The sequence below is a fragment of the Cotesia typhae genome, unplaced genomic scaffold (genome assembly GCF_013202065.1).
Source record: "Cotesia typhae breed Kobodo isofemale line unplaced genomic scaffold, CoteBio_Ctyphae contig_44, whole genome shotgun sequence".
In the NCBI taxonomy this organism is placed as follows: Eukaryota; Metazoa; Arthropoda; class Insecta; order Hymenoptera; family Braconidae; genus Cotesia; species Cotesia typhae.
Genome location: NW_027423753.1, coordinates 8,041,642 through 8,053,723, shown reverse-complemented (window position 1 = coordinate 8,053,723; position 12,082 = coordinate 8,041,642).

Sequence of the window (12,082 nt, the reverse complement as noted above, 5' to 3'; positions counted from 1 at the left end):
TGTACTCTGCTACGATGTTGAGGGCTGCTTGTAGATGATCTTCATCAGCACTATATAGCTTCAGATCATCCATGTAAAGCAGATGGGTGATCGAATATTTTCGATCACCCGGAGGCCCCACAGAGTACCCACGAGTTTTACGGAGAGCAACAGATATAGGCAGCAGTGAAATGCAAAACAGCAGAGGGCTCAAGGAATCGCCTTGGAAGACCCCTCGTTTGTACTCTACAACTCCGGTTACGTGCAATGCGTTTCCACTTCCAATGTGAAATCGCGTTCGCCAGAGCTGCATTGTACGCCGAATACATTCCACTATTTCGGGATTGACTCCCAGGCATTTGAGTAGATATAAAATTAACTCATGTGGAGTTGAGTCAAATGCCTTGCGATAGTCAATCCAAGCCATTGACAGGTTGCGTTGATAGTAGATCGCATCTTGTAACACGCATCGATCCACTATCAGGTTCTCCTTGCAACCTGACAGGCCTCTTTACTGCCACGTTGTTCATATATCTGTTGCCATACAGGCTCTATCTGCTGCAAGATACGGTTATTTAAAATTTTTGTAAAAATTTTATAAACCGCATTCAAGCAGGTGATAGGCCTGAAATTCTTAGGGTCAGACAAGTCACCTTTTTTAGGTATCAGTACGGTTCGCCCTTCTACAAGCCAGTCCGGAATCGGATCGTCAGCTCTAATGTATGATGTAAATATGCGGGCCAGATGGAGGTGGGTAGAAGTAAACTTCTTCCACCAAAAGACATTAATGCCGTGTGGTCCCGGGGCAGCCCAATTTTGCTGCCATTTAGAGCTGAACGAACTTCATCCACACTGACTGCAGGGCTCTCTTCATCAGCATTCTGTCGACGGTGTTCCCGACAGAATACTTTGAAGTCGTGCAGAGCTGGAGTGTTGGCGTTCACGTTTGGTTGATCTCCATACAACTCAGTCCAAAAAGCTTCCACCCGCTCAGGTGTTGGATAATTCCCGGTAACATCGGTCTTTGGTGTCAGAAACCGTGAAGGGCTGGATCGAAACAACGAGTTGTCGACCAACCGCTTCAGCCTTTTCTCTAATGACTTTTTAGCAGCCACTAGAGCCCGCAATTTATTAAGAGACTCTTCCTTGATGACATGAAGAGTACTCTTGTTCAGTGTGTGATGACGCCACCGAAGTTCAGCAGCAATGCGCCGAATTCGGGGCGTGTATGGTGTTTGAGTTGTGTCGTACTCAATCACACACTGAATGCGGGAGACCTGTTTCCGGGACATGTCAATTTTCAAGCCAAGTTGTGAGATACGCTGTTTCAACCTTGCCTCGATCGAGAGACATTGTCTCTCTCTCGGAAAAGCCGAAACTGCTGCACCATACACAACCTGGCTCACAGTGAGCAGGGTGGAATCCTCCAGGATGTTTGCACGGAGATCTTCGTTTACCGCGTCAAGCTGTTGTTGGGAGTAAGTTATCTTTTTAGATATACTTACTTGCCGTCCTACAAAGGGATTGTTGTTGTCCAAGGAGGAACGGCGTCGCTCTTGGTGTAGTTGCGCCGGAAAGGAAAGTCTATTAGACTGCCTTCTGTCCGGCACAAGCGATCTTCTATTTCGCCGAAGATGAGCGGCATAATTACGCAGGTGTTTGGGCGTAAAATGCGCTAGCTCCGGATGCATATCACTCCAAAGAGTGTGCATCCGGGCCATATAACCGCTCACCCCCGGCTCGCTACGTTGGTAGCACACCAAGAGATCGACTCTCAGTTCCTCCGTCCACTTAAAGTAAGTCCTTAAGGCGCCAGGGTCGTCATCATTCATCGGGTCCGGCGTGCTCCTCCCACCTGATGAATGGTCCTCATCCGAAAAGGACCGGTTGTGGGGAGCACTTCTGAGTTGATATCTTGTGGTAACTCAGTTATTTCCATGCAGTGGGTAGTTGGCCCACTGCACGGGCTACGTCGTTCGCCTACAGACCTGATGTTATGGTCTGCGTTTCCCGCGATGCGCCGCTTGGAGGCCACGTAGCAAGCATCGCTTATTATTATTATTATTATTATTATTATTATTATTATTATTATTATTATTATTATTATTATTATTTTTGTTATTAATTGCTCAGGGGGTTTTCCCGGAGTCCGACTCTCCGAGGGCCCAGCCTGAGCGCCATCCATTACTGCTGCACCACTCCACACAACAAGGCGGTTAGTGAGTGCAGCAGGCCAAATTCATTTGCCTAAGTAGACGCAGGGATCCCAAAATGACAGCCTTTTGCATCCGCACTGCTAGAGACACGGCTGCTGAACTGCAAGCCGGTATCTTCGCAAGTGAAGACACAAAAGACTGTTTCATCCCTCCAAGGACGCCGACAACCAAAACGACGAGCTTGACACGGTAACCTGGGTACAGTTTGCCAATTTCAAACAGGAGATCCTGATATATCTGGTGTTTGTGCTCTTCTTTGGCCGAGATATTGTATTCGGCTGGAGCCGAAAACTCAATGACATAAATGTCACGAGTAGCCTTGTCAAAGAGCACAATATCAGGTTTGTTGTGGTCAATCCGCCGGGTTGTTGCGAATGGTATGTTCCAATAAATTTTGGAACTGTCATTCTCAACAACCTGCGGAATATCTCCTGGCAGATAAGGCAACACTGGTGTCTCATCGATACCGCAGCTATATCTGAGATGATAATAGAGTACTCGCAGGGCAGCATTGTGACGCTGTATGTAGGCACCTCTTGCCAGCACAGGACATGCCGACAAAAGGTGCATCAGCGTCTCCGGATGTTGTTTACACGTCCGACAGGACGTGTCCGGAAGCTGCGCCTGGAGCACCTTGCTACGGTATTCGAGAGTGTTGATAACACCATCTTGGCAGGCAAATATAAACCCTTCGGTCTCGGACATCAGGCCAGCTGACTTCAAGAAGGAGAATGTCAGCTGGGTGGACAAGCCATGGTCACGGACGTGTTTGAAATACATGCTGTGCATGGACTTGTCCATGTGTTCACCGAGGAGTTTTTTTCCTCGGCTATCCTGACGACGCTCTTGAACTCCTTTTTCGGGAGTTCAATGAGAGCGTTTATTTCTCCGAGACCTAAGGTATTTGCCGCGTAGATTGCTGCCTTATACAAGAACGACCCCTTCCGCGCATTTTCATGACTATGAACAAATTGCATCAGGAAGTCGTCCTCGTCTGCTGTGAAATTGGCAACCTCGTATGTTAAACCCAGAACCAAACGATCGTGAAGCCGCTCCAAGCTCTGCAATCCTCTCCCTCCGATGTTCCGGGAGAGGTACATCCTGACGACTGATGAGTTAGGGTGCATGCTCTGATTCATATTGATGACTTTACGGGTTTTGATGTCGAGATCTTTCAACTCATTTCGAGGCCATTTCAGGATCCCAAAAGAGTAAAGTAGGACCGGGACAGCGAGCATGTTAGTAGCTGAGACTTTGTTCTTGCCGGAAAGTTCTGATGACCAGATCTTCCGGAGTCTCCTAACATACTCACTGCGAAGAGTTGTTCGGACTTCAGAGACGGCATGCATTTGCCGCTCTTCAATCCCTAGATATCTGTACAACTCTCCGGCGTCTAATTCTCTTAAGACGCTCCCATCCACTAATTCGACATCTCCACCCGTATCAGAGCACTTACCCTTCGCCAGGTGTACGACCGCACACTTGTCCAACCCAAAAGACATTCCGACATCTCGTGTGTACTCTGCTACGATGTTGATGGCCGTTTGTAGATGATCTTTGTTGGCACTGTATATCTTTAGATCATCCATAAACAGTTGGTGAGTGATCGAGTATACTCGATCACTCGGTAGCCCCGCAGAGTACCCACGAGTTTGTCGGAGGGCAACAGATATTGGCAGCAGTGAGATGCAAAACAACAGAGGGCTCAGATAATCTCCCTGAAAGACGCCTCTCTTGTACTGAACAGTTCCGGTTACGTGCAATGCATTTCCCTTTATTATTATTATTATTATTATTATTATTATTATTATTATTATTATTATTATTATTATTATTATTATTATTATTATTATTATTATTATTATTATTATCATCACTATCATTATTAATGTTATTGTTAATTTCAAACGTCGCAATTTCATCAATTCTATTGAAGTCTAATTTTATTTTGCAATAATTATACACTTCTGAATTTTTTAACATGTTCGCTGCGTTTATTATTGCTTTTGGCCGAACATTTTCAAACATAACATTAGATTTAAATGACCTTTTCCTTCGAAAACATATTGGAATGACCATAGCCTCTGATTGAACTCTAGGAAGAATGCTTACAGAAGTTTCAACATTTGTTGGTACGTTAACAGCTCGACCTTTAACCAAATATTGCCCATCATTAATCACAGCTCTGATCATCATAAAAGGGATTCGAGGACAAATAAATCTTTCTTCTAAGTCAGATAAAGTTGAAATTTCTTCTGGTATGTTTGGAAATATTAATTCTTCATTAAACAGTGATAATATGGGTACTTCATGCTTTTTAATTGCCTTTTCACAACTAGAACATAAGAATCCGATTGTGGTACTATTTACCGTTTTACAAGTTGATTTGAGAAATGATAATTTACAATGACTTAAATCATTTTTAGTGAAAAATTTTACTGACGTTCTAAACCACAAGCGGCAACAAGATGCACATTCATATGTTGGACCTTCTAATTTTGATACATTAAATTGATTGAAAAGAATTTGGCGTTGATTTGTTTCATGATTTTGTTTTCTTAACGTATAACATTTCTGAACTCGACGTTGATGTAAATATTTTTGTTGTTCATCGAATAATCGATTTTTTTGTGATATTTTTAATCTTTCATTATGTATAAGTTTTTGATTGGTTTTCAGCAGTCTTTTCTTTTGACACATTTTATTTTTTTCGTTATGAATTTGTTTTTTTTTATCATCAAGCAATCGAATATTTTGATATTCTTTGTTAATTTTATTATGTAATTTTCTATGTTTAGGATTTTGTAATCGTCGTTTTTGAGCAATTTTTAATCTATTTCTATGGATTTCTCTATTTGATGGATCTTCTAATCGGTTATCCTGCGCTAATTTTAGTCTTAGTTGATGTAACATTCTTCGATTTGAATCTGACAATTTTTGCTTTTGAGTTATTTTGGATCTTTTTTGATGTATTTCCCGTTGTTCTGGATCTTGTAATCGTTTGTTCTGTGCCACTTTCAATCTATCTCGATGTTCTTCTCGTTGTTCTGGATCTTGTAATCGTTTGTTCTGTGCCTTTTTTAATCTATCTCGATGTACTTCTCGTCGTTCAGGTTCTTGTAATCGTTGTTTTTGTGAAAAACTTAACCTCAACAAGTGTTTTTTATGTTCAACCAAATTAGACAAACGAATTTTTTCATAAATTTTGTGTTTCTCTCTGAAATTCATTGAAGCGTTATACTTCTTCATTCTGTTTCTATGTTTTGTTAAATTTTCTTCACTAGAAAGATATTTTTTCTGCCGTAATTTTGTACAAGTTTGATCAGGATGTTCTTCTTTCTTGTCGTTATTACTGCTGTTGCCTTTGTCACTATCAATTATATTAATATTATCTTTCTTTCTCCGTTGTGAAATTCTTTCCGACTTTTTCTTTCTGATTTGATCCTCACTGAGGCGTTTCAATTTCGGCATTTTGAGTAACGCTGAGTAAATTTTATAAACACTCTAATTAATAATTGTAATCAATCAGTATAATTGTGATAAGTTATTTTTATAGGAATACTGAACCAAATAGATTCGAATAGTATTAGAAGTCTAAGATTGATGAAACTCTTTTGACTCGAGTCAAACTGATTTCGATCGGTCAGGCTGCTCACACACACACACACACACACACACACACACACACACACACACACACACACACACACACACACACACACACACACACACACACACACACACACACACACACACACACACACACACACACACACACACACACACACACACACACACACAACGGCACGGACACCATCGCAGGAATAGTCAGGACAGCTTCCTAGGACCTCAAATCGTTGAGATCTGATGAAAACTCGATTTTCGCAAAACGGGGTAAAACCAATAACTTCCCGAATTTTTTTTAATTTTCAATTTTTTTTTAGCGGGAAGTCAAAAAAACACACATATACGCAAACATATCATACTCAACATAGGTTCCTAGTGCCTCAGAGAATCAAAATCTAACGAAAACTCGATTTTTGAAAGTCAAGATAAAAATGATACTTGGTCATTTCTTAGAAGAGGGACGCATATATCTTTCGAGTATCAATTCTCTGATTTCGACATAGGTTCAATCGCATGAGTTGGTTTTGATTTACGGATTTATGTAACTGTATAATAATGAAGAGTCTTATGGCGCCTAAGATTGGTAATTTTAGGCCCAGATTACATAATAAATTGTCATAGTACCATTAGATTACAATAATAAGAATTTCAATAACTTTCATTATTATACAAATGACAAGATAATGATTATCGAGAATTTTATGTGATTTTTTTCAAAAATTTCATAAAAACAGCTGGAAAGTAAATTTGAATAATTTTCTTTAATTACTATTACGAAAATGTTTTGAATAAACAAGTTACAAATGAAATATTAAGATTGTGAACTATAATACCATTTTAAAGTGATCCAAGTGGTCGCTATAGTGTAGTATAGGAAAGAACATATAAAATTTAATATTTTAAACTTTAAATATTTTTTTAAATTATGAATTTTTAATTAATTATAAATTCTAGCAATTGATCAGTTGATCCAATCGTTTGACCACTATGCACCGTAGTTGACCCGTCTGCTAATATTAATTATTTATTTTTTGTTACATGAAATCTGACTTCTAAGTTTCATTAATACATTTTGAACTAATAATTAGAATTTAAAATTAAAAATTCTATAATAAATTTATATACTTCGCCACACCCAAGGATTAACAGATGATTCTATGTATTTACTGATATATTTATCCCAATAATTTGGTTCAATAATTATCTATTTATCTATTTATTAATACTATAATTAATTAATTGAATACGGTACTTACTCGTAAGCAACTATGTGAGGTTTCTTAATTCAATAAATATATGATTATTATTAATAATTCTCTTTAATTAAAAAGGATAGGGATATTCCAAAAATTTATCTATTCTGAAAGAAATATTGTGAATAAAAAGATTGTGAAGACTTTAAATATTAATAATTAAGCCAAAAAATTCTTATCTTATTAAATCTTCACAAATAGAAAATCTATTTATCCATGAACATAATACCAAAATAAATTAATATTCTTTTCCAGTTGATATAATATTGAGGAAATATCATATGTTTCATTCCTAGTAGTATTGTAATGTCATTTTACTAAGAGCTCTGCTAAATACATTAAGGTTATGATATTAAATTTTATTTTTTGTTTTAATAGTGAAGTAAGTTAGTAATAAGAGACTTCAGTAATAACATTACGTTGCCTATAATATAAATATTTCTTTAAAACAAATCATTATAATTAATATCTTCTTAATTCCATTTTATACATATAAAGACACATGATGCATTTTTTCACAACATCACAATCTATTAATTTAATAACGATAAACAAATTGATGTAAGTTACTGTTTAGACATTTAATTTATTACGCTACTATAATATTTGTCTATTATTTTAGCGATAATACTGGATACATAGTATTTGAATTTATGATTTCTAATAATTCAGGTAAATTCATAAATTGTCAATGTTTTAATAAAACTGCAGAGATTATGAATAAAGCATTGGGATTATTTATTTAAAAATAATTTATAAAAAAATTCAAGCAAACTTTTAAATTTGAATTTTCTCGCCAATTTGTAATTAAATTAAAATTATCGCGGATTTTTGATATGTTATTGATACTTACAATAATATTAACAATGAAAATAATAATAAAATTTAAATTTGTTATTTCGCGTCAACTTTTAAAAAGGGGTTTTCCCGGGATTTTCAACGTATGAATGATACTTATAATATTAATAATGATGATAATAATAATAATAATAATAATAATAATAATAATAATAATAATAATAATAATAATAATAATACTTTTTTTTTTACCTATTATCCATCAATCGTAGTTGTAATTCTTATCTCGTTTAAGTTCTGAGAATACTAGTCTACAATGCGCGAATTAACTTAATTTGAAACGTTATGTTTTTTTTTCTGTCAGAAAAGTCAACTTTTGACGTAAAAGTTTGTTTTCATAACATAAATTACGTAAAAATTAGACAAAATGGTCAAAATAAATTTTACTGAAAGTGATGGAATGAGATTAGACACAATTGTTAATGGTGAAGAATCAAAGTTAGTATTGTTATCATTATTATTCTCATTTATGATCAATTTTTCTGCGCTTTTCATAAAGCGAAGCAAATTGAGACTGTGTTTCTGAGAAATATCGAAAGTTGGATAGTTTTCTAAAAATAAATATAAATTCAAAGCACACGCATAATTATTCTAACCATATTTTTTTTTAATTTAATTTAATAGTTATAAATAAATCGACTAATTTATGTAGTGAAAAAGATATACATTAATTTATTTTGTTTCCTCACAGTTTTATTGGTTTTGTAACCCGTATAATGGGAATAACATCGTTTGGAGATGAAGATGAAGGTCGATTTGTTTTTTTAATATCTGAAGGAGTTATTACTAGATATATTATGTGTATGAGCACAGATTTTATAGATATTATCAAACATATACAATTGCATAATATAATTATTGTGCGTGGATCAATAGCGAGAATTGGGGTTCCGGACTTATTTACTAATGATCCTCTTATTGCGGATTTCCGATTTGAAATAAATGTCACATCTTTTATAAAACTAATCTCAATTACTTTAAAAGCTCAGGATTTCGCTCTGTTACCAAATATCAGATTTGAAATAGAGTCCGAGGATGAAGAATAAAATTCTAGGTTAGTTTATAATAAACATTTTTGTTGAAATCAAAAATTCCATGAAAACTGAGTTTTATACAATGAAGAGATTAGAAAAGGTGATAAATTGGAAACCAGTTAAAAATTATTGTAAAAATTATAATTTAAAAACTTTTTCTAGAACTGAATATAGAATTTTCATCGTGAAGTTTATTTACCATATGATGTTAACGATTACTTTAAAATTTTAAATTGACAAGAAATTTTTTATTTAATTTTTCAGGATATTTAATTATTAAAATTTTTTTTTTTGCAGAATTGATCTTAGAACTTTCATCGTGAAGTTAATTTACAATATGATCTTAACGGGTACTTAAAAATTTTAAATTTATAAAAATTTTAAGTTTATAAAAAAATTCATCACAATTTTCTATAATTTCAAAAATTATTCCCATGTAAGTATGGACACTAGGGTGATTAAAAAAAAAAGAATATTTTTTTTTTCGTTTGGTACTCTGGAAAATAGGTTCCTAGACACCTCTAAGAAAGCCTCTCCAAGCATGAGTTCTTAATTGTAACGGGAAGGTCCTCCTTCTTACAGTTTTCTATTTTTTCTTATTATCAGATAGAAAAATTTATATCTCGCTTCCAACTACTTGAAAAAATATCTTGTTCCTTAGATTTTGTAGGAAATTGAATGCTCTACAAAAAAGGTCTCTTACGATTTTTTTCGTAAACCCAACCGTTTAAAAGATATTAACGGTTAAAGTTTGATTATTTTTGGGAAAATTTTTTATTTCTTATGAATTTTATAACTCAATGAAAAAAAATCATTATGAATGATGAAACTCATAGTTTTGTAGGAAATTTACTGCTCTATAAAAATGGTCTCTTATGATTTTTCGATCAAGTTGAGCGTTTACGAGATATTCATCGTCAAACATCAATGCATATCAATTTTTCTAGTTTTTGATCAATAATTCGAAAAATTTCAATTTATTCTGTGAGTTTCAAGGAAATTTAGACAAATTTGAGTTTCTATGAATAGAAATATGTTATGAACTATTTTTTTAATTAGTTTTTTTAGTCTTGGACATGTTTGATTACATTAAAACAAAAAATTAGTGCATTTTTTTAAATATATAATTCAATTTAGTGTGTTTCACATGTGTTTCACTTTTTTATCGAAGAATTTATTTATTTAATTATCAACTGCCATATAATTTTCAATATTTTCAACATAACGGTACACTTTTACTGTAAATAATTTCCTCTATTGCAGTTTGGGTAGTTTTTTCGATGTTCTTTGATAATTTGCAATAAGTATTGGAATTGCTCTTCATTTTTGTCAAGCATTGATTATACTCACTAACTAATGCAACAGCTCGTTCTGCTGAATCATTAACAACTTTCAATTGGTTAAAGTATTCTTTATTTTCAATGTAACTGTCATTAGTAGGCCACGATTCAATATCTTTATCAAGGAAGTCATATGGTAAATCAAAGATTTTAAAGAGATTTAAAGACTTTTTAGAAACAAAGTCACTCAGACTTTTTGCGTTAATGAATTCAAATCGTTTTTATCAATTATAAATTTTTTAGCTTTAGAATCTGTACCGTTACGAGTATTAACAGCTCCAACAATATTTTTTTACTTCCAATGAAACGGTATCGTCAAATAATGATAAAATGGCAAGTTCATCACTTAAATACCATAAATGCAAAATCATTTTTCACAAGTTGCTGAAGAAATCAATGAATTGATATTTTTGTACTCGAATAAATTTTTCAAAAACTGCAAGTCATGATTAGCAGCAGTTGTTGCAGAAGTTGATGAAAACCAAGCTTTTAAATACAGTGTAACTATAAATATACAAATTTGCCGAAGACCGTCCAATTCTTTATTAGAAAGTTTAAATTCATTTCTGAATAGAAACATTTTTAAACTGTAAATTGCCTTCGCCATCCACCTAGCATGATGAATTGCACCAGGACGTTTGAAAAAATTTCTTCTTGAGGCATTTCTCCAAGGAAAATCAACGACAATTCCAACAATTCTTTATAGTCATCTCGGGGTTGTAGTAACTATCAAAAACAATTAAAAATTTGTCAAAAACAAGAAAATTTTTTTCTTAAAATCGCAGTTAAATCATACCTGTAAGGATTGTGCAATTAAACTAGATATTTCATTTTTTTTATCCAAAATGATATCAGCAACAACAGTATCTTCAATTCCAGATTTATAATTTGTTTTATTTATTTCATCCCATGATTTTTTAAATCTTCCGAACATTGGTACGTTTGGCCCAGATGACACAGGCCAATATACTTCAAATGCACTTCTCAATATGATCTCAAAAATGTGGTGACGACATGGTAACTAGATTAACTCTCTTCTCAAAGTCTTTTCAATTGCCTTACATGTACCGTTATGAATTCCTGTATAAAGAAAATAGATAACTATCGTTAAATTTAATATTTTCAACAAATTGTAGATTATATTTAAAATCCAAATGAGTAAATAATTCTCAATAATTTCAAAAGTGAAATTCAGTAAGCAATAAAAATTAAACTAGAACGTTAATAATTAAATATTTTTTAGATTAAATTATCATTGATAAGTTACCTGTATTAACTGCCGTCGTGTCAAAACACATCGCCTTAACATAATTAGTAATACCCCATTCACTCAATGTCGATAAAATGGCTGATGTTTGATTGTCTGCCGTCCCAGAATTCATTTTTGGAACCCCAAGTAATTGTTCGGTACCAAATGCAGTTAAAATAACTGGTAGCTGCAGTTAAAATAAATAACTGCAGTTAAAATAAATCATAATCTGTTCCACAGATTTTGATCCAACAAGGTCATTCAGCATTTTTCCGTCCCAATGCACAACGTATTTATCGTGTGTCTTAAAGTTGTCATTAAGTCCTTTAGCAATGTCTTCTCTTTGAAGCATACGAGCTCGTTGAATTGAACTATAACTGAGCGTTGTATCTTCAATTTTAATACCTACTGCTAGTAAAACCGGAGCAATAATAAACATCGCATTTCTACTGCTGACATTAGCTCGGTCGAGTCCAAAAATGACTTCAGGAGTTAAGACATCAAGTTTTGCTCGTTTTGTCGGAAT